The following is a 20,423-nucleotide window of genomic DNA, read 5'->3' on the forward strand; positions in this document are numbered from 1 at the left end:
AGCCTGTGCTGGGGGCAGGGCCAGGAATCACAGCAGGTGTCTGCCGCTAGCGCAGGGAGCCTGTGCTGGGGGCAGGGTGGGTGCGACTCATGCCTCTGCACCTTGCTTGCCGCACTCACCTGAGGAGGATGTGGCGGGGCAGAGGGCGGCTGGCCAGGTTCTCGGACTGCACCTGGCTCTGGCGGGCTATCGAAGGTTTTGGAGGTTTCTTTAATTAGCAACATGCTATCCAGAGATTGCCACTGTGGCTTGAGCGGCTCCCAGCCAGAGGGCAGGACCATTGACAGCCGAGCCCTGGCTCACCGGCCCAGACCACCCGAGGTTTTGCTAGGGATTTTATCAGCACAGTGCCTCCCCCCGGATCCGTCCACCTTTAGTGGACCAGGCCCTGCGGTGGTTCCAGTTACTCCCTGGGAAAGTTTCCAGCACTGATGAGGGGTGACTCTTGGTCAGAGGTTGAGTGTTTCCCTGGGTGTGGAGGTGTGCAGAGAAGAGAGGGGTGTAGTTCGTGAAGGACAGAGAGCTTATGCCGTGCCCCCTGCGCCCAAGCCCGGAGTGGCCAGCTTTCCTTTGACTGGGGAAGAGGCAGCTGTCCAGGGTTGTCCTCGCCTCGCCTCCTGGAGAATGTGGTCCCTTCAGAAAGGGGACCCGATAGTGGGTGGCCTGGTGCCCCCCACCCGCTGCCTCCCCTGGGCCTTCCTGGGGCTTAGCAGCTCAGGAGAGGAGGGAGCTCAGGCTGTGGCTGCTCTGTGAGTTGGACACAGATGCTCCAGCTGCTGGGCCCAGCAGTGTGAGTGGCCACAGAGAACAGGGGCCCAGAGGCTGCTCTCGGGGACACTGGCAGCAGTTGCGCTCTGGGCTCGCCATCCCTGAAGCTGGAATATTCCACAGGTGCCACGCACTTGCTGGAGGTACTACTTGGGGGTCGGCTGTGGCTGGGCCTCCCAGCAGCCCTAGTCTTGGTGCGTGGCTCCCGCACCCAACACCTTTCCGCTGACCTGAACACCCAGGGCACAGTGGCAGCAGCGTCATTAGGATTTCCAACTAGCCATTCGCGTTAAGAGTGAAGAGAAAACCTTGTTAGATTAGACTCATTGAAAAAAAGACCCCAGCGAATCTCTTGCCTGGTGTCTTTGCAGTCGCCTCCGAGGGTCGCGAGGCAGGGCAGCAGCCCCTCAGTGCCAGTGTGGCCGGGCAGCACCTCTTTTGCATATTATTGACCTAGAGAGAGAGGTCAGTTGGAATTCAGAGCTGCACAGGAAATTTGTGGCAACAGAGAATTATAGATGCTCTAGGCATTCAATGAATCTTCTCCACCTTGCTGTGGGGTTAATTCAGGGGAGCAGTAGGGAGTGTGCTGGGAGTGAGATCAGAGGGAGGACTCCCTGGAGGCCCCGTGGCCCTGGTGCTGGCTGCATCCTCTGGGGCTCCTCATCTGTCTGCAGAGGAGGAAGCTGTGGAGCAAGCATGTGTACAGGAGCAGTGTGGGCTGCACAGAGGCCTTTGCGGGGGCGCCTGTGGTTTGCAGGGGCCTGGCTGTGGCTGCCCTGTGTGATCTCTGTCCCCATCTTCTCCCGGCTTCCCTCGGGCCCTGTGTGGCCAACTTGGCACTTCAAGATTTGCTCCCTGACAACTGTTGCCTTTCCCGGAAGAGAAGTCCCTGGAACCAGGGCCAGCCTGCTGTCACCTGCCTGCTGCTCCTGCCCCACCAGAACCATCCTGGGTCCAAACTGGCCGACAGTCTAGGGGGTGCTCAGGGCCTCTGGGAGCTCTGGGAGAGTCTAGGGTGCTCTAGATCCTCAAGCTCTTGGGGCAGTAGAGTGGGGTCTGCGGTTCTGGACACCTTCTGGAGAGACTGTTCTGGTGTCAGCCAAGTGGCAGGCACCTTCTGGGCTTGGTGGCGGGGCTTCTCATGATGGCTCAGGGAGGTCCAGACAGCCCCCTTGACTAGGTGCGCACCTGGAGTCTTTTCCTGAGTAACTTCAAACCGGCCTTGCAGGGCTGTAGTGCGTCGGCTCCTGGCCTGCAGGCCCAGCAAGCTCTGCCATGTGGTGCTGCTTCTTGTGGAGAGGAGACCACCAGGCTCCTTCCAAGAGGGCGAGGTGTGTGCAGCAGGAGCGTCCAGGCCTGGAACTCGAGCTATGGTGTGGTGGTGCCAGCTTAGGAGCCAAGCACAGCTGGGAGGTGAAACCCATCCCTGTGGTCTGCACGTCACGCCAGGGCTGAGTTCCCAGCTGGGATGCCCTGGGAGGCACAGGGTGGGCTCCAGACGCCTGCTGGGGGATTTCAGTGAGAACCAATAAGGGTTGAGCCGGAGCGTCCAAGAAGCCTGGGGTCCGTGTGTGGGAAGGAACGGGGACAGGAGCCTCCAAGAAGCCTGGGGTCCGTGTGTAGGAAGGCGGTGACAGGAGGCTGTGAAGGGTCCATGTGTAGGAAGGCGGGGACAGGAGGCTGTGAAGGGTCCGTGTGTGGGAGGGCGGGGACAGGAGGCTGTGAAGGGTCCGTGTGTGGGAAGGCGGGGACGGGAGGCTGTGAAGGGTCCATGTGTGGGAAGGAACGGGGACGGGAGGCTGTGAAGGGTCCGTGTGTGGGAAGGAACGGGGACAGGAGGCTGTGAAGGGTCCGTGTGTGGGAAGGAACGGGGACGGGAGGCTGTGAAGGGTCCGTGTGTGGGAAGGAACGGGGACGGGAGGCTGTGAAGGGTCCGTGTGTGGGAAGGAACGGGGACGGGAGGCTGTGAAGGGTCCGTGTGTGGGAAGGCGGGGACAGGAGGCTGTGAAGGGTCCGTGTGTGGGAGGGCGGGGACGGGAGGCTGTGAAGGGCGCGTGGGTTCTGGGAGGCTCACTGTAGGGAGATGTCCTGCCTTAGACGAGGTCACGCAGAGGAAGGTTACTGTGCTGCGGAGTTTTCTTTCCGAGCACGAAATGCTCACCTCCTGGAGGGAGTGGGGCCGCAGCCAGCCCTGACCCAGCGGGGGGTGCGGCTGCTCTCTGGACCCCAGGTCCCAGGGTGGCAGCTAGTGCAGCCTAGGCCACACCAGCACGACCCCTCGCCCCCATCTCCACGGAGCACCATGGGACTCTGGCGTCAGAGTCCTGGGGCCCCACCCCACACCCACACATTTCCTGTCTTTTCTCAGGCAATCGCCATGGTACCCGGGGCTGGCCTTGTTTCAGCTTCCTGGCGAGTGCCCTGTGGTCAGTCATTTCTGTCCTCGCCTTTACCTCAAATTCTGCTTTTTTCCTTAAGTGCATTCCCAACTCCATCTCTGTGCCAGCTGGGCCCTGTGCAGCCTCTGCCGGCATCTCCTGCTCACGTAACATCAACTTTCTGGGTCCTCGGGGCCTAGCCTTGCTCTGGTGAACAGCTTTGTTGAATGCCGGGGTTAGCTTTTGTTTGTTTGTTTGTTTTTTGTTTTTTGAAACGGAGTCTCACCCTGTGGCCTGGGCTGGAGTACAGTGGCACAATCTCGGCTCACTGCAACCTCCACCTCCTGGGTTCAAGCGATTCTCCTGCCTCAGCCTCCCGAGTAGCTGGGATTACAGGCATGAGCCACCACACCCAGCTAATTTTTGTATTTTTAATAGAGACGGGGTTTCACCAGTGTTGGCCAGGCTGGTCTCGAACTCCTGATCTCAGGTGATCCACCTGCCTCGGCCTCCCAAAGTACTGGGATTACAGGCTTGAGCCACCACGCCTGACCTGGGTTAGCCTTTAACTGGCAAGTTTAGTCTGTGTTTCTGTGTGATGATGTAGTTGCATGTATTCCTATAATTTTGATCATTTTGATTCTGTTTGTTATGCATTTTCTTTGCTACATTTTGTTATTTTCTCCGTGGAAATTAAGGAAGGATCAAGATTGAGTTTATTTTTATTTTTGAGACAGGTTCTCACTCTGTTGCTCAGGCTAGAGTGCAGTGGGATGATCATAGCTCCCTACAGCCTCAAACTCTGGGGCTCAAGTCATCCTCCCATTTCAGCCTCCTAAAGTGTTGGGATTACAGGCATGAGGCATTGTGCCTGGCCTGAGTTTTCTGTATTACCCACTCCAAGAAATCTGATTTGTAGCCCTTTTAACTGTTACTGATTTGCTTAAAATGTGAAAGACCTGTTGATATTTAAGGATGGTCTCCAAAGGTAGGAGAGCTGAAATGCAGGAGAAACAGCAATGCCTTTGATGACTGTGACTTTGCTGCTACTTTGCTCACCTGGGGCCCCGCCCTTCCCGAGGATAGTTTTTGTTTTCCTAGAGCACATCCTTCAGAAGCTCTTTCAGTCTTTCAGTGCCTGAAGATGGCGTTTTTGTCCCCCTCACGCCTGAGGATCACAGAGTTCTAGGTTGACAGTTTTGTCTCCTCGGTACTTTGACAATTGTTTTATTGTCTTGCCTCTGTTGTGGTTTTGAGGAGTCTGTGATCAGCCTGCTCCTTGTTCCTTGCAGGACACCTGTGTGCTCTGTGGTTGCTTTTAGCATTTTTATTTTGATTTGGTCCCTCTCCTGCCCCCAAGGGCCAGTAGGTTTCAGACACCTTCCTGAGATTCCCTGGAGGGGAGAAGCCTTGATTCCTAAACAAGATTTGTTATTAGCATTGCTTTTGAGCCTCCTTGGGAGTCGCTGAATGCAAGCATCTCTCTTCTTGTTTTGGAAGAATCCTCAGTCAGACGTTGCATCTCCGTCCTTGGGTGGAAGCTGCTGGGTCACTGTCCTACGCCTCACAGCGGTGCTGCATGTGCCCCCGCGCCTGCTTCTCCTTCCGTGGGAGCCCCTCCCAGCCCCTCCCTGGCCCGGGAAGCACAGTGGTCCTCTCCTCTGTGGGCTGTGTTGAGACATATTGCTGACTAGTCCCAGACCCACAGCATGGAGCACGGGGATTTTGCCTGGTGCCCGTCATATCAGCGGGGAGTGAGAGGAGCAGGTGGCCCCCTTGGCCATGTTCAGGGTGTGCCTGTGTGGCCGACCACCTCCAGGGCTGAGACCACACAGGAAGCAGTTGGGTTTGTGAGAACCCCCATGGGAAGCTGTGCTGATCCTCCCCTGAGCCTGTGACAGCTGAGGGCACAGGCAGTGAGGTGGGGCTCGGTGCCTGGGGCTGAGTTGGGAAGGTTTTGTGTCTGACCCACTTCTTCCCAGGTGGAACTCCCTCCTCAGGCACTGCATGCTTCTCTGCGAGGCCACAGCCCGGGTCCCGGGCCTCTGCCTGGTCCTCTCATGGGCAGTCCACAGACCTGGAGCCCAGGAGGTGGATTCTGAGGTCTGAGTCCCCTGCGGGACAGCAGTTCCATCCTCTGGTCCCTCTCCTGCCCCCAAGGGCCAGTAGGTTTCACACTGAGATTCCCTGGAGGGGAGCAGCCTTGATTCCTAAACAAGAAGTTGGTCTTAAGTGCATCCTCTTGATGTGGGGCAGAGAAGAAATCTGAGACAGTCTCATGCCCCCACCGCCGTCGTTCCCGCACGTTTTTGTGGGGGTGCTCAGTCTGTGCTCTGTCTCCACCCTGGGTTCTGCTCCCGTGGGCTGCATCATGGTTTCTCCTCTCTGTGGAGCGTGTGCTGGGCCCCTGGGGATGGATGCAGACCGGGCCTGGGCCCATGTAGACCAACTGGTATGGGTTGTGAGAGAGAGAGAGACAGATGCACGCTCATGCACATACACACGTGCACACACCCATGCACCGTGCACGCACACACACACCCTGGCCCAGTTCCCCGCCAGTCCCCACCACCTCTTGCTGCAGGTGCTCCTGGTTCCCTATCTTCACCCAATAGCTGGAGTCATCCTCCTGCCCACATCCATGCCCTGTGCGGAGCAGGTGCTGGTTCTGCCTTCCCCTGGCCTGCCCCAGGCGGGGACACTACACTGGGAAGCTGCTCCGTTGCAGGCGTTCCACGGTGCCTCTGCCCTGTTAGCTGTTTGCAGCACAGGCTGGCCAGTCCTGGGGCGCTGTACAGACTCTCCTGGAAGCCTGTCCCTGGCCGTCCTGTCCTACTGGGGGCACAGTGTCTCGGTAGAAGGTTCTGGCTGCTCCCTGGGTGCTGGCTTGTGTGACCTGGTCTTGCTGGGCCCCGTGACATGCGGTCTGGGCATGTTCCTGGGACCCGTTGGGCTTGCAGTGGCCACTGAGGAAAGCCGAGCACGGAAAGTGCCAAAACCTGGGACACCTTCTTGCAGGCCCACCCTTCACCCTTTGCCACGTGGGCCATTGGGGAGGGAGGAGGTGGGAGGTTTTGGCAAAGCAGCCCAAAGGTCCAGGCAGACCCAAGGCTGGTGACCGGCCTGGCCTCTCACCCTCCTCACTGAGAGTCACAGCCTGTGGCCCATGGCAGGGCTGCCCAGGACAGGGGTGTGGCCCGGAGGCCTTCCCAGAGGGGGTTCTGGGAGCTTCCCCAGCTGTCACAAGCACCGGCCTGTGCCTTGTCTGTGCTAAAATAGCCCCTGCACAGAAACGCCCTTGCTGGGCAGGGCCCATTCCTGCTGGAAGACGCCTGTCAGGTCCCTTCCTGCCTGGGGCCGTGTGGAGCGTCCAGCCTGGGGGTGGTCGTGGGGTGTCGGGGGCCCGGGCCTGGATCCACGATGCCCTGTCTCGTTCAGAACCTTGCCTGGCTTCCCCTGCGCGGGGCAGCGGCCCCCGCCTGCTCAGCCCGTCTCCTCCTGCACTGGACCTGTCTGTCTGCCTTCCCCTGACACCTCTTCTTGCCGGACTCTAGGGCCAAGGGAGTGGGCCCTGGCTGCAGAGGCAGCGCCAGCCAGCCGAGTGGGTCAGCCCACAGACCCCACCTGACCCCAGGGCAGCCTGGCCAGGAGGGCATGGGAAGGGGAGAACTGTTTCCACCTTGAGGCTGACGCAGACCAGACCTGGCTCCATCCTGAGCAGCAGAACGTATGTGCAGGGCCTCACCCTCTTCCCTCTGTCTGCATAGAGCTCCACCTGAGGGCCAGAGTCTGCGTAGTCGTCCACCAGAGCCCCTCTGGTCTGGCAGCCTTGGGCGTGTGTGCACAGTATGGGCGGTGGGAACAGAGCTGGGGGGGCTCCCCTCCAGCTGTCGGTGAGGCACACTGTACACCTGCATACCTGTGCCTGGGACTGCTGGGCTGGAGGTGGAAGAACAGGGAATGGCCCCTGGGCCTTTAGGTGACTGAGGCAGAAGTACAGGCTCAGCAGGTCTGAGGACAGGGTCTCCTGATGGCTGGACCCAGCTTGGACAATGGCCGGCAGCTCCCAGCCTTGCCACAGGCTGGCTGGAACGCGTGGCATGGTGGAGCCCAGCGCTGAGGGCCGGACGTGCGTTTGCAGCATTGTCCTCACAGCCACCTTGGAGGCCTCTCTGCTGTGGGGCAGATGCTGTTCCTGGAGCCATGGTGCTTCCAGGGGCACCCTGGGTTCAGCTCGGCCCCCATAGGCCAGTGCCTGATGTAGCTGGAGGCTGGTGTGGCTGCGACGCTCTGGCTGGCATCTGGTGTGGCTGTGATGTGCTGACTCCAGTACCATCACATTCCTTCCCCTATTCTGGGGCAGGTGGGGACCCCCTCTTCACTCTCCCTCATGCGCAGGGCTGGCCTCTGCTGAGGCGACCCCTCACTGGGCCGAGGCTTGGAGACCCAGTAGTCCCAGCCCTCGGTGCAGTCCGTCCACCAGGCACCTGACTGAGCCTGAACCTCTCGCTCCACAGCAGCCACCTTCGCCCTGACCGCTGGCCAGCGGTGACACTGAGAAGGCACCCTGACCTTCTGTCCTCATTAGCAGGGAGCAGCCATGTCCAGATAAGGCTGGACATCGGAGAAAGCTGAGTGAGGCTAGCAAGAGCTGGCAGCTACCCCGGGCCGCCTGGGCGACTCTTGGGACGGGCTGGGTGGTAAGTGCTGGTGGTGCAGGGGCAGAGAGCCCCGTGGAACTCTCTCCGTGAGGACGGCGGTGCCCTGGGGCCCGGCTACAAGGATGGCCGTGCAGGCACCTGGAGCCTGGGGATGGCAGGGCGTGGGCTGAGCACTTGGGGCACCAGCCTGTGACATTCCTCTGCCCAGGGGCAGCAGGGCATGGAGCGCGTGTGGCCAGCTGCCGCCACAGGGCCCCAGCTCCCACGCGGGCAGGCTTGCGACCGCACCAAGGGGGCAGCTCTTGGAGACAAAAGCTCCTCAGTTTTCCCTTCCAACAAAACACAGTCAGCAGGTTTGGGACCAGCTGCCTCGGGTCTTAACCATCTGTGCTCTGCGCGCGCCGCCCCCCACCCCATGCCTGCCTGGAGGAAAGTGGTGGGGTTGACATGCGCCTCGAGGGCCAGCCGGGTGCTGGTGCGTTTCTCAGAAATCCGTGAAGTGCTCCCTTGTCCTGCTTGGGTTCTGTGCTGTCCTCGGGAGTGGCGCGGCTGCATGCCAGGGCTGCAGAGTTGGCCACACAGCCTCTCGAGGAGGCCTTGAGCCAAGCACAGTATGCAGCCCAGCAGTGATGGCGAGTGGCTGGACGGAAGAGATCTTGGTTCACGCCGCTGTCTGGAGGGCAGGGTCCTCAGGTGACCAGAGTCCATGCAGGAGCGAGTGAGGACAGGGCTGGGGCAGGCGGCAGGATGATGCCTCCCAGAGGGGCTCAATGAATGAATGAATGAAGGCACACGCACCCACGCTCCAGCAGGGCCAGAGTGTGCTGGTGGGTGAGTCTGGCCTGCCTTCCTGGGGTTGTGGGCCCTGCTTGTGGGAGGCCCCTGTGGGGAGGGCCTCCTCGTAGCAGTGTTCATCAGAGTGAAAGCCGGTCCCTGTGCATGGCTGCTGGGAATGTAGCGTGGTGCAGCTGTTGCAGGGGACAGGACAGCAGCCCCTCAGAAAATGAGACACAGAGTTCCTGTCAGAGTTCCCGTGTGACCCAGCAGTTCCGCTTCTCAGTAGAACCCAGGAGCACTGAAGTGGGGCCTCCAGGGGAGAGCTGCACCCTGTGTTCGCAGCAGCCTTACTCACGGTGGCTGAGAGATGTACGCAACCCGTGTCCATCCTTGGACGAACAAGTCGTCACAGTGTGACCCTCCACACCACAGAGCGTCACTCACCCTCGGCACAGTGTGACCTCCACCCTGTGGAATATTACTTAGCCCTGAAAAGGAAGGAAACAGAGGCTGCAGCGTGGACGGGCCTCGAGTATGTTGTGCTGAGTGGAATAAGCCCGTCACAGGAGGACGTGCACTGTACAATCCCATTAGCGCCAGGTCCCTAGAGTCGTTGCATTCATGGAGACAGAAGGTAGGATGGTGCAGCATGGTGAGTGCCAGGGGCCAGGGAAGGTGGGAATGGAGAGTCGGGGTAGGATGGGTAGTTTCAGTTGTGCAAGGTGAAGAGAGTTGTCGAGCTGGATGGCGGTGAGGGCTGCACGACGGCGTCCACGCACTTAGTGCCACTGACCTGTACGCTGAAAAATGGTTCAAATGGCAAGTTTTACGTTATATATATTTACCACAATAAAAAAGAGAAATAGACATCGTCAAGCTGTTCTCCAAAATAAGGCTGTCGCCGTTTACCTTCCTACCAGAAAAAAAACAGTTAAATCCCAAAGCCAGGGGGTGCACCAGTGTTCATCTCCAAGTTGGGGCTGGCTGAGCCCGTTGCTATGCCTAGCTGGGCTTGGGTGGCAACCCTGGGAGGAGCTCAGGCCTCTCGCCTTTTGGATTTCTGTTCAAAGTGGGAAGTAGTCTCCAAATCCCAGGACCCCCCTGAGCCCCTGAGATGGGAGCCTCTCCAGACCTGCCCCTGAGAGCCTGTCCCACCCCTGGGCCAGGGTCTCTGTGCCTCTGAACAAAACTGGGGGGCCTGATGCAGAGTCCTAGCTCAGGCTTCCAGAAGTCAGTGGTTTGAAGGGGTACCCACCCTTGCTCCGTTGGGACATAGGGACGCAGGTGCCTGCCTCAGCCCCGACACGTGCACCGCCAGGGGCAGCAGGGCCACCTCCAGTCTCTGGTGTGCATCACACGCAGAAGTGGGTGGGTGGGGCTTTCGGTCTCCCAGAGCGCATACTGCTGGGCTGCGCTGTCTCTGGCCTCCTCGCCCACAGAGGGCCTGCCCTGCCCCCGTCTCAGGCTGGTGGCTGAGGGGTCTGTTCTTGGACTGGGGCCTGGCGCTGGCCCCGGTTTCCTGGAGGAGGAGGGGGAGTGACCCGCGGAGGACTTCCAGCCGCCCCTTCTGCCTGCTGTGGGCTGCGTGGAACCGGGGCTCTGCTCAGCCCTGGAGAGTGTGGGCTGCTCTCCTTCCAGCTGACGTGGAAATGCCTTGCAGGGCACGCACATGGGCACTTTCTGCTGAGTCAGGTTTCTCTGACCTTCCTGAAATGTCACTTGTTCTGTAACTCGTAAAAACTGGGGTGCTGGGCTATGGTGCCTGCCTTCTCCCGGAAGTCCCTGCCGAGGGGGGCAGGGATGGGGCATTCCCAGGGGTGTTTGTCCTTTGCTGTCTCTCCTTTCCCACCTTGTCCCTTGGGCCTCCCCTGACCTATTGACCTGCCACAGCTCGCTCACCCCAGGCCCCTGGGGGCCGTGCAGGATTCTGGGTCCTCCAGGGCCAGTGTGACCCTTGCTGGGTTTTCAGAGTGACCCTGGAGGGAGGTGCCCTGCCCACCCTCACCTCCCATTCCCAGCTCATCTGCCCCAGGGCCAGGTGTCCATCCACCCTGACCGTGACCATGTGCCTGTGACCTCCTGCATGACTGACCCCTGACTTTGGGTGCCCAGGCCTAGCAGTGCCCCATGCCACTGGGTCCCCAGGCATCCACCAGGAAAGGACAGCTCTAGAGTGGCGCCAGCAGAGGTCCTGGTGTCTGTTGAAGGCCCTTGGAATTCCCTGGCTTCATTGTGCCATCTCCCCGCTCTTCTTCCTCCCTCCTGCCTCCCTGTCTTCCTACTCTCTCCCCTCCTTCCACCCGCCCACCTGCTCTCCTCTCTGAGCCTGGCCCCACAACCAGAGGTGCTCACTCCTGCCTTCAGCTGACTGCAGGTGTCCAGGCGTCGGGGCCGAGGGCACCTCTGTGACTTTGTTGACCAACCCAGGCTGACTTCAGAGGTGCTCCTCAGCCCCTGCTCTGCAAGTTCCTGGGGACCCGTGGCTGTCACTTTGGCCCGTTGACGTTTATGGTGGTTCCTGTAGCTAATTGAATACTGCCAAAGATGGAAAGTGGAGGATGCTGTTCCACTGCCACTCATAGAGCGAGACCAGGTGCTTCGAAAAGACCAGCAGGGCTGGGTGTGGTGGCTCATGCTTGTAACCCTAGCACTGTGGGAGGCCAAGGTTGGGGGACCACTTGAGGTCAGGAGTTCGAGACCAGCCTGGCCAACATGGGAAAACCCTATCTCTACTGAAAATACAAAAATTAGCCGGGTGTGGTGGTGTGAACCTGTAGTCCTAGCTACTTGGGAGGCTGAGGCAGAAGAATGGCTTGAACCCGGGAAGCAGAGGTTGCAGTGAGCCAGGATCGTGCCACTGCACTCCAGCCTGGGCAACAAGAGCAAAACTCCATCTCCAAAGAAAAAAGAAGAAGAAGAACAGACCAGCAGGGCCAGGTGTGGTGGCTCATGCCTATAATCCTAGCACTTTGGGAGGCCAAAGGGAGAGGATCTCCTGAGCACAGGGGTTCAAGGCTGCCATGAGCTGTGATTGCACCACTGCACTCTAGCCTGGGTGACACAGCAAGATTCTGTCTCTATTAAAAAAAAAAAAAGGAATGGAGATAACAAAGAACAAGTCTTAACTGAATATTAACAAAAGCCAGAAGCTGATTGGAAAAGCTTAATAAAGTAGCAAACACGCCCGGCTAATTTTGTATTTTTAGTAGAGAGGGGTTTCACCATGTAGGCCAGGCTGGTTTCAAACTCCTGACCTCAGGTGATCCGCCCGCCTCAGGATCCCAAAGTCCCAGGATTACAGGCATGAACCACCACATCCAGCCAATTTTTGTATTTTTTGTAGGGATGGGGTTTCACCATGTTGCCCAGGCTGGTCTTGAACTCCTGGGCTCAGGTGATCCACCCACCTTGGCCTCCCAAAGTGTTGAGATTACAAGTGTGAGCCACTGCGTCTGGCTAAGAAGGAGTAATTACCCTTAGCAGATACAAATTTATTTAAATTAGTTATGCTAGTTAAAACAATACGGAATTGGCAGAAGTGTAAACAGTGACTATGGAATGTACCAGCAGAAACACGATCATAGTGTGCTTCAGAAATGGCCTCATTCATCCATGAGGAAAGGATATGCTTTTAGGGAAATGGTTTGGTGATAATTGAACATTCATGTAGGAAATAAAATGCAATCACTCACAACACACACACAACAACTCCAAATGGATGAATAATCTCATTGTGAAAAAGAGGAAGGAACAAAGCGGGGAGTGGGATGGGTTAAAGCAGCGGTCCCCATTTTTGCCACCAGGGACTGGTTTTGTGGAAGAGTTTTCCACAGACGGTGATGGGAATGGTTTCCAGTGAAACGGTCCCACCGCCAATCATGAGGCATCGGATTCTCGTAGGAGTGTGCGGCCTAGATCCCTCTCATGTACAGTTCCAGCAGGGTTCTCCTGTGACACCTGATGCCCCACCGACTGACAGGAGGCGGAGCTCAGGTGGGGATGCTCGCTCCCCGGTGCTCATCTCCTGCTGTGCGGCCAGTTCCTGACAGGCCAGGAACCCGTCCTGGGGCTTAGGGACCTCTGGTCTAGAGCACAGGTGACTTTTCTGCACCAGAGCCAGGAATGAAGGGCTGGCTGAGCTGGTGCTTCCTGCCGCCTGTGGAGTGGCAGGTGTCCGTGGTCCAGGGCTGGCCAGGGACATCTGTCTTTGGCTTGGCTTCTGCCTCTGGGTCCGTGGTGGCTGCCTGGGACCTGCCCTTGCAGCCAGGGTGAAAGGAGCGGGCAGAGCCTGCTGCCCTGGGTGAGCCTGCTGCCTCTGCTCAGGGTCCCTGGCGGGGCTGCTTGCTCAGCACCCTTGCCTTCTCTCTGGCCGGGCAGCCGTCACCCAGCTAGCTTGGGGAGGCTCGCTACCAAGGGGCAGGGGGCTGGAGAACGGAGCTTGGAGACGGCTGGCCGTCTCGGCCATGCATAGAGACACACGCTCCTGAGGCCTGCAGTGCCTGCAGAGGGGAAGAAACAGGGCTGGTGTGGAGAGCACACAGTGCGTTTCTGTGGTCAGGCCCCTTTATTTCTTTAAACAGATCCCAAGTGTGGAGAACATTTGCTCATTCTTGTTGGAGGCCAGTGGGTTTTGTGTATCTGAACTTTTCCTGTGTGCCTCTCGCTTCTCTCTGTCAGAAAACAAAGCAGGAGCCTCTCTTCTCTAGGATTCGGATTCGTGTTGGCTCTTTCATTCTCCTAGTTCGAGCAGACACAGTAGAAGAGGAAAGAGAGAACACTGCGGGTATTCAAACGTTGTCTCGGATGTGAGCACTGAGTTTCCACCTGTCACTGTGATTTTGTTTTATATTGCGTTGTTTTTAAAATATGCTTTGCTCTACTTTCTTTTTTTTTTTTTTTTTTTTTTTTTTTTTGAGACGGAGTCTCGCGCTGTCACCCAGGCTGGAGTGCAGTGGCCGGATCTCAGCTCACTGCAAGCTCCGCCTCCCGGGTTCACGCCATTCTCCTGCCTCAGCCTCCCGAGTAGCTGGGACTACAGGCGCCTGCCACCTCGCCCGGCTAAGTTTTTGTATTTTTAGTAGAGACGGGGTTTCACTGTGTTAGCCAGGATGGTCTCGATCTCCTGACCTTGTGATCCGCCCGTCTCGGCCTCCCAAAGTGCTGGGATTACAGGCTTGAGCCACCGCGCCCGGCCTTGCTCTACTTTCGTTGCTGATGAATCTATTACAGCTGCAAGGTGTCCTGAACACAGTGGCAGGCGGGTGATGAATCGTCCTCTGTAGGTTTTCTGGTGTCTTTGTTACGATTTTCTCAGGGCCAAGTGTGGTGCACCTGGCCTAGGCAAACCTTTAGGCCTCACTCTCAGAACCAACAGTGGATAATAAGCAAATAACATGTTTTGTTTATCTGCACAGTTTCTGAATGCAAATGATTCTTTTTATTCCTTATTTTATTTATTTATGTTTTAGAGACAGAGTCTTGCCATGTTGCCCAGGCTGGAGCTTTTTATTCTTTCAGTGTTTGCACGGTGGCTGTAGCTGTGTGTAGTGACAGCAGAGACAGGCCTGAGAGGGGCAACCACGTCCCCCTTGGGCAAGGTCTGTCTACTGCAGGACCATGAGCTGCGACTTTCTCCTTCCAAGTGTGCAGAGAGAAGCCCCTCCCTAGGGATGGGGAGCCATAGCCTGCTGTTTTTGTGACAGGAGTCTTGGGGTGGGGGCACTGGGCTGTGCTGCATAGATGGTGAGCGCTGGTCAAACAAATGTAAGGAGTGTGAGCTTCTAGGCACAAAGATGTGGAAGCCTGAGTGGTGAGGAAGGGAAGTCTTGCAGTACCCTGCCCACTGCCCCCAAATACCTCTCATGGATTTGTTTGTTTGTTTACAATGAGTTCACCCACAGCAGGATCCAGGCTGCTGCCTCTGTGTGTGTGTGTATGTGTGTGTGTGACAGGGTCCCCTGTCACCCAGGCTGGAGTGCAGTGGTGTGATCACAGCTCACTGCAGCCTCCAACTCCTGGGCTCAGGTGATCCTCCCACCTCAGCCTCCCAAGTAGCTGGGACTGCAGGTGCACCCCACCACGTTCAGCTAATTTTTGTATTTTTTTATAGAGACAGGATTTCACCATGTTGGCCAGGCTGGTCTCGAACTCCTGGCCTCAAGTGATCTACCTGTCTTGGCTTCCCAAAGTGCTGGGATTACATGTGTGATTGTGCCCAGCCACAGTAGAGCTTCTTGTTTGCAATTGGTCGATATGTGTCTTGTGGCAGTCTTTAATAAAACAAAAACTTTGAAGGTATCATCTGGCAGACCAGGTGCAGTGGCTCATGCCTGGAATCCTAGCACTTTGGGAGGCCGAGGTGGGTAGATCACTTGAGATCAGGAGTTCAAAACCAGCCTGGCCGACATGGTGAAACCCTGTCTCTAGTAAAAATACAAAAAATTAGCTGGGCGTGGTGGTGCACGCCTGTAGTCCCAGCTACTCAGAAGGCTGAGGTAGGTGAATTGCTTGAACCCGGGAGGCAGAGGCTGCAGTGAGCCAAGATTGCACCACTGCACTCCAGCCTGGGCAACAGAGCAAGACTCTGTCTAAAAAAGAAAAAAAAGACAGTATTGTTATGGTAAAGGTTCACCCCTCGCGCCTTTTTTCATATGCAGCTCTGAGCTTAACATCCACCACACAACCAGGCACAGAACACTGGGCAGTCCACCCAGAACAGTCCCCAGCAGCCACCCAGTCCCCAGCAGCCACCCACCCTACTGACCAGGCCTTGTCCCTCCAGCTCTGCCTTTTCCAGAGTGCCATAGAGATGGACAAAAATGGTGTGTGAGCTCTCGACACGGGCGTCTCTCACTCAGCACGATGCCTTTGAGATCCATCCTACTGTGTGTCAATGATCCATTCCTAGTTGTTGCTGAGTCGTATTCCGTTGCACGGTGTGCCATAATGTCCTTGTCTTTGCGTGAAGGACATCTGGGTTTGCAGTGGGTGGCAGTTATGAATAGAACTGCTGTTAGAGATCTCTGCATTACAGATCTTTGTAGGGACGCACGCTTTTATTTCCCTTGGCCCAGTTCCAAGGGGTAGGATTGCTGGGTCCTGTGTGTTTCACTTTGTAAGAAGCTGCCAGACGGCTTTCCAGTGACTGCTGTGTGGCATTCTGCACGTTCAGCGTGTGTAGAAGTCCCCGTGGTTTTGCCTCCTCGCCAGCACTTGGTATTAGCTTTTTTATCTTTTGTGTGTTTTAAGCCATTCTAATAGGTGTAGTTGGTATCTCCTTTGGTTTTAATTTGCGTTTCTGCAATAACTAATAGTTTTGAGCATCTTTTCATGTGTTTATTTGCTATCAATGTATCTTTTCTGGTGAAACGTCTGTTCAAATATTTTGCTTACTTTTTTTTTTTATGAGTTGGAGTCTTGCTCTGTCAACCAGGCTATAGTGCAGTGGCGCGGCCTCAGCTCACTGCAACCTTCACCTCCCTGGTTCAAGCAATTCTCCTGCCTCAGCCTCTGGAGTAGCTGGGATTACAGGCGCCCGTGACCATGCCCACTAATTTTCTCACTTTTTATTAGGTTGTTTGTTTTCATATTGTTGAGTTCTGAGAGTTCATATATTTACATATTCTGGATAAAATTTTTGTCAAATATGTGATCTGCGGCCGAGCGTGGTGGCTCATACCTGTAATCCCAGCACTTTGGGAGGCCGAGGTGGGCAGATCACTCGAGGCCAGGAGTTCGAGACCAGGCCTGGACAACCTGTAGCTGAGACTGCAGATGTGTGCTGCCGTACTTGGCTAATTTTTGTATTTTTTGTAGAGACAGGGTCTCCCTGTGTACCCTGGCTGATCTCAAACTCCTGGGCTCAAGTGATCCACCCACCTCAGCTTCCCAAAGTGCTGGGATTACAGGCATGAGCCACCCTGCCCTGCCTCTACTTTTAATATACGGTTGAATTTGCCTGGAGGTTTGTTTTTTTTTTTTTTTTTGGAAGATTTAATTAATTATTAATTAATTTATTTATTTTTGAGACAGAGTCTTACTCTGTCCCCCAAACTGGAGTGCAGTGGTACAGTCTCGGCTCACTACAACCTCTGCCTCCCCGGTTCAAGCGATTCTCCTGCCTCTGCCTCCTGAGTAGTTAGGATTACAGGCATGCGCCACCATGCCTGTCTAATTTTGTATTTTTAGTAGAGACGGGGTTTCACCATGTTGGCCAGGCTGGTCTCGAACTCCTGACCTCAAGTGATCCGCCCATCTTGGCCTCCTAAAGTGCTGGGATTACAGGTGTGAGCCACTGCGCCCAGCCCAGAAATTTTTAAACTATTAATTGAATTTATTTAATAGGTATAGGAGTATACCAGCTATCTGTTTCATCATGGTGAGTTTTAGTAGTTTGTGGCTTTCTAGGGAAATGAAAACTGGTACATTTTATCAAAGTAGTCAAATTTTTATTCATGAAGTTGTTCATAGTATTTTCCAGTAGTCTGTAAGGTCTATCGTTCTTTCCTTCTTGTACTTCTGATAATGGCAACTTTTGTCTACTTTCTTCTTTGTTTGGGTAGAGGTATTATGAATTTTATTCATCTTCCCAAAGAACTAGCATGGTTTTATTTTATTAATTGTTTATCTATTTTCAGTTTAGTTGTTCCTCTTTATCATTATAATGTCCTTCCTTTTGCTTACTTGGGGTTTAATATGCTCTTCTAGTTTCTTAAGATGGAACCTTAGGGCTGGGTGCAGTGGCTCAGTAATCCCAGCACTTTGGGAGGCTGAGGTGGGTGGATCACCTGAGGTCAGGAGTTCGAGACCAGCCTGGCCAACATGGTGAAATCCTGTCTCTACCAAAAATATAAAAAATTAGCTGGGCATGGTAGTACATGCCTGTAATCGCTTGAAACTGGGAGGTGGAGGTTGCAGTGAGCTGAGATCGTGCCACTGCACTCCAGCCTGGAGATGGAGACACAGCGAGACTCCATCTCAAAAAAGATGGAATCTGGCCAAGCGCGGTGGCTCACGCCTGTAATCTCAGCACTTTGGGAGGCCGAGGCGGGTGGATCACAAGGTCAGGAGATTGAGACCATCCTGGCTAACATGGTGAAACCCCGTCTCTACTAAAAATACAAAAAATTAGCCAGGCATGGTGGTGGGTGCCTGTAGTCCCAGCTACTCAGGAGGCTGAGGCAGGAGAATGGCGTGAACCCGGAAGGTGGAGCTTGTAGTGAGCCGAGATCGTGCCACTGCACTCCAGCCTGGGCGGCAGAGCGAGACTCCGTCTTAGGAAAAAAAAAAAAAAGGAATCTTTAGATTGTGTATTTGAATCTTTTTTCTTTTCTGACATAAGCACTTAATGCTATAAATTCTCCTTTCAGCACTGCTTTAGCTGCACCTGGCAGATTTGACATGCTACGTTTTCATTTCCATGCCATTCAGAGTGTTCTCTGATTTCCTTTGAGACTTGCTTTGATCCATAGGCTATTGAGGGCCATGTTTTTCAGTTTCCCAAGCAGTGGTGAATTTCCCCACCATCTTTCTGTGATAGATCGCTAGTCTAACGCCATTTTGGTCAGAGAATGTGTTCTTTGCATGGTATCAGTTCTTTTGAGTTTGTGAAGGATTTGTGGTGTGACCCAGCAAATGGTCTGTCTTGGTTCATATCACCTCTCGCTTAGTCTGTCTCCTCTCTCTTTTTTCCTCTTGCATTTTGTTCAGTAAGAGAGAGTCTATGGGAATCTGGGCAGCCCCAATGGAGTGGGGTGGAGCCAGGGCGAGGGTCCCTGCTGCAGGAGTGCCCCCTCAGGCCAGGCCGTTCAGTGCCTCTGCCAAGTCCCAGGAGACTGACTTAATGCCTGACTTATTTTGTGATATACTGAGTATGAGAATGACTTTAAAGCTCACCGGTGGCCTCGGAGTACACCTTGTGCGCACAGACACTGACGGGCGACAGTGGACGGTCTGACCGCAGCTCGAAAATGACTTGAAGGACTCTGACAGCGCTGTCTGTAGTAGACAGGCTCTTCACGCTCATTGTTTAAGCTCCATGCCTGCTTACCCAAAAAGCTGGACTTAAAAACATCTAACTTGGGACTCAGAAAAATAAAACATCTGACCTGGGTAGGTCCGTCTCCCGGTGTTGGAAAGCAGACTCGTTTCTGGGTCAGTCCTGTGCTCTGTGCGCTACACTGACCCGATCTTGTTTGGAACAGGCCGCCCTGTGCATGACTTGGTCCCATGCAGAATCACACAGCCCGGCTGGTGACTTTGGTGGCCGTCAGGCCCTGCTTGCGTCTGCAGCTCTGTCTGCGGAGAGCACCCCGTGGCCCTGCCTGCACGGCTCCCTTACCCCTGCCCGCACCACTGCTCCCCACTGCCTGCACGGCTCCCCCACCGCCTGCCCGCATGTCTTCCCCACCCCCACCTGCATGGCTCCCCCACTGCCCACCGTCCGCCGTCCCCATTGCACCTGCCACCTGCTGCCCTGCTATCGAGTCAGGCGCGTCCCACCCAGGGAGCTCTGGTGTCTGCCCCTTGACTTCTCTCAGCTCAGTGGAGTGTAGACGGTATCGCCATCATCACCTGAGCAGCCAGGATGGGAGTGGGGTCTCCGTGGTCCCCATTTTACAAACGGGTTGACAGGTGCTCAGGAAGCCCCGTGACGTCCTGGGGCCGCCCAGGCAGTCATACACAGGCTGTATCCAGCCAGTGCTTCCGCTGCTGGGTGCAGGGATGTGTGCCAGAAGGGCCTGCCTTCCCACCGCCATGTCCACACCCGATGCCTGGGGGTGGAGATGGAAGCACGTGGCAGCCACTGTGGGTGGCTGCGTTCCATGGCCTAGCTGTGTCTGGTGCCTGTTCTGGTGTTTTACATTCATACTTTGAGGGCCAAGCACCAGCCCAGGAGGTGGGTGCCACAAGTCCAGATGTCCCCAAGGGAAAGTGTCCTCAGCACAGACACAGCCACTCAGAGCTTGTTGGTCTTGGAACCTGAAGCCAGGCGGGGCAGGCAATGCCACCCCTGTCTGGACGGTGGTGCCTTCGCCCTTCCGCTGTCCTGAGCAAGAAGAAAAATGAGCCAGGCTTCAAAGAGAGCTGTGCCAAAGTTTCTGGAAAGCTTGCCAGTGCGGGCGTTGCACCCACACACCTTCAGGCAGGGGGTGGTGGTTTGGGTATCTTTACTGGATGGATGTGGGGCCCTGGCATGTGTACGGCAGATGCCCTGGGGAGATGCATGTTCACACGGGGCACCAGTAGGCAGAGTGGAGGGTTGGGTCTACACCCTTCCACTCCCCAGGGACAGAGCCCTGGTCACTGTGGGTGTGTCCTTCAGACTGTCCCTGGCGTCTCCGGGACTCCTGTGGCCTCAGGACAGAATGGTGGAGGTGAAATGAACAGAAGGAAGGTTGGGGGAAAGCGTATCCCAGCCATGGGCAGGGGGGCCTGGGGTGGGCAGGACTGGGGGAGGCTGAGCCTGGGGCTGGATAGGGCCGTGGGAGAGGGGAGGCCTGTGCTCTCACAGCTGGGAGCTTTCTCAGGACTCTCAGATCTTCTCTTTGTGGCCCATCATCCCTCCTACCTGCCTGTCCACAGGCCCACACTCGTCACCCTCGTCACCGTCCCCTGTGGTGACGGGGCCCCCCTCGTCGCCGTCCCCTGGGGTGACGGGGCCCCCCTCGTCATCGTCCCCTGGGGTGACGGGCCCCCCTCGTCGCCGTCCCCTGGGGTGACGGGGCCCCCCTCGTCATCGTCCCCTGGGGTGACGGGCCCCCCTCGTCGCCGTCCCCTGGGGTGACGGGGCCCCCCTCGTCATCGTCCCCTGGGGTGACGGGCCCCCCTCGTCGCC

General features: G+C 56.2%; 1 protein-coding gene across 3 annotated transcripts in view; it reads left to right on the forward strand.

Moving 5' to 3' along the window:
- The window catches only part of PACS2 (phosphofurin acidic cluster sorting protein 2), an 85,887-nt gene that overhangs the window by 14,984 nt on the left and 50,480 nt on the right, over nucleotides 1-20,423 (forward strand). The window lies entirely within an intron of this gene.

This window comes from Theropithecus gelada, chromosome 7b, assembly GCF_003255815.1.
Source record: "Theropithecus gelada isolate Dixy chromosome 7b, Tgel_1.0, whole genome shotgun sequence".
Lineage (NCBI taxonomy): Eukaryota > Metazoa > Chordata > Mammalia > Primates > Cercopithecidae > Theropithecus > Theropithecus gelada.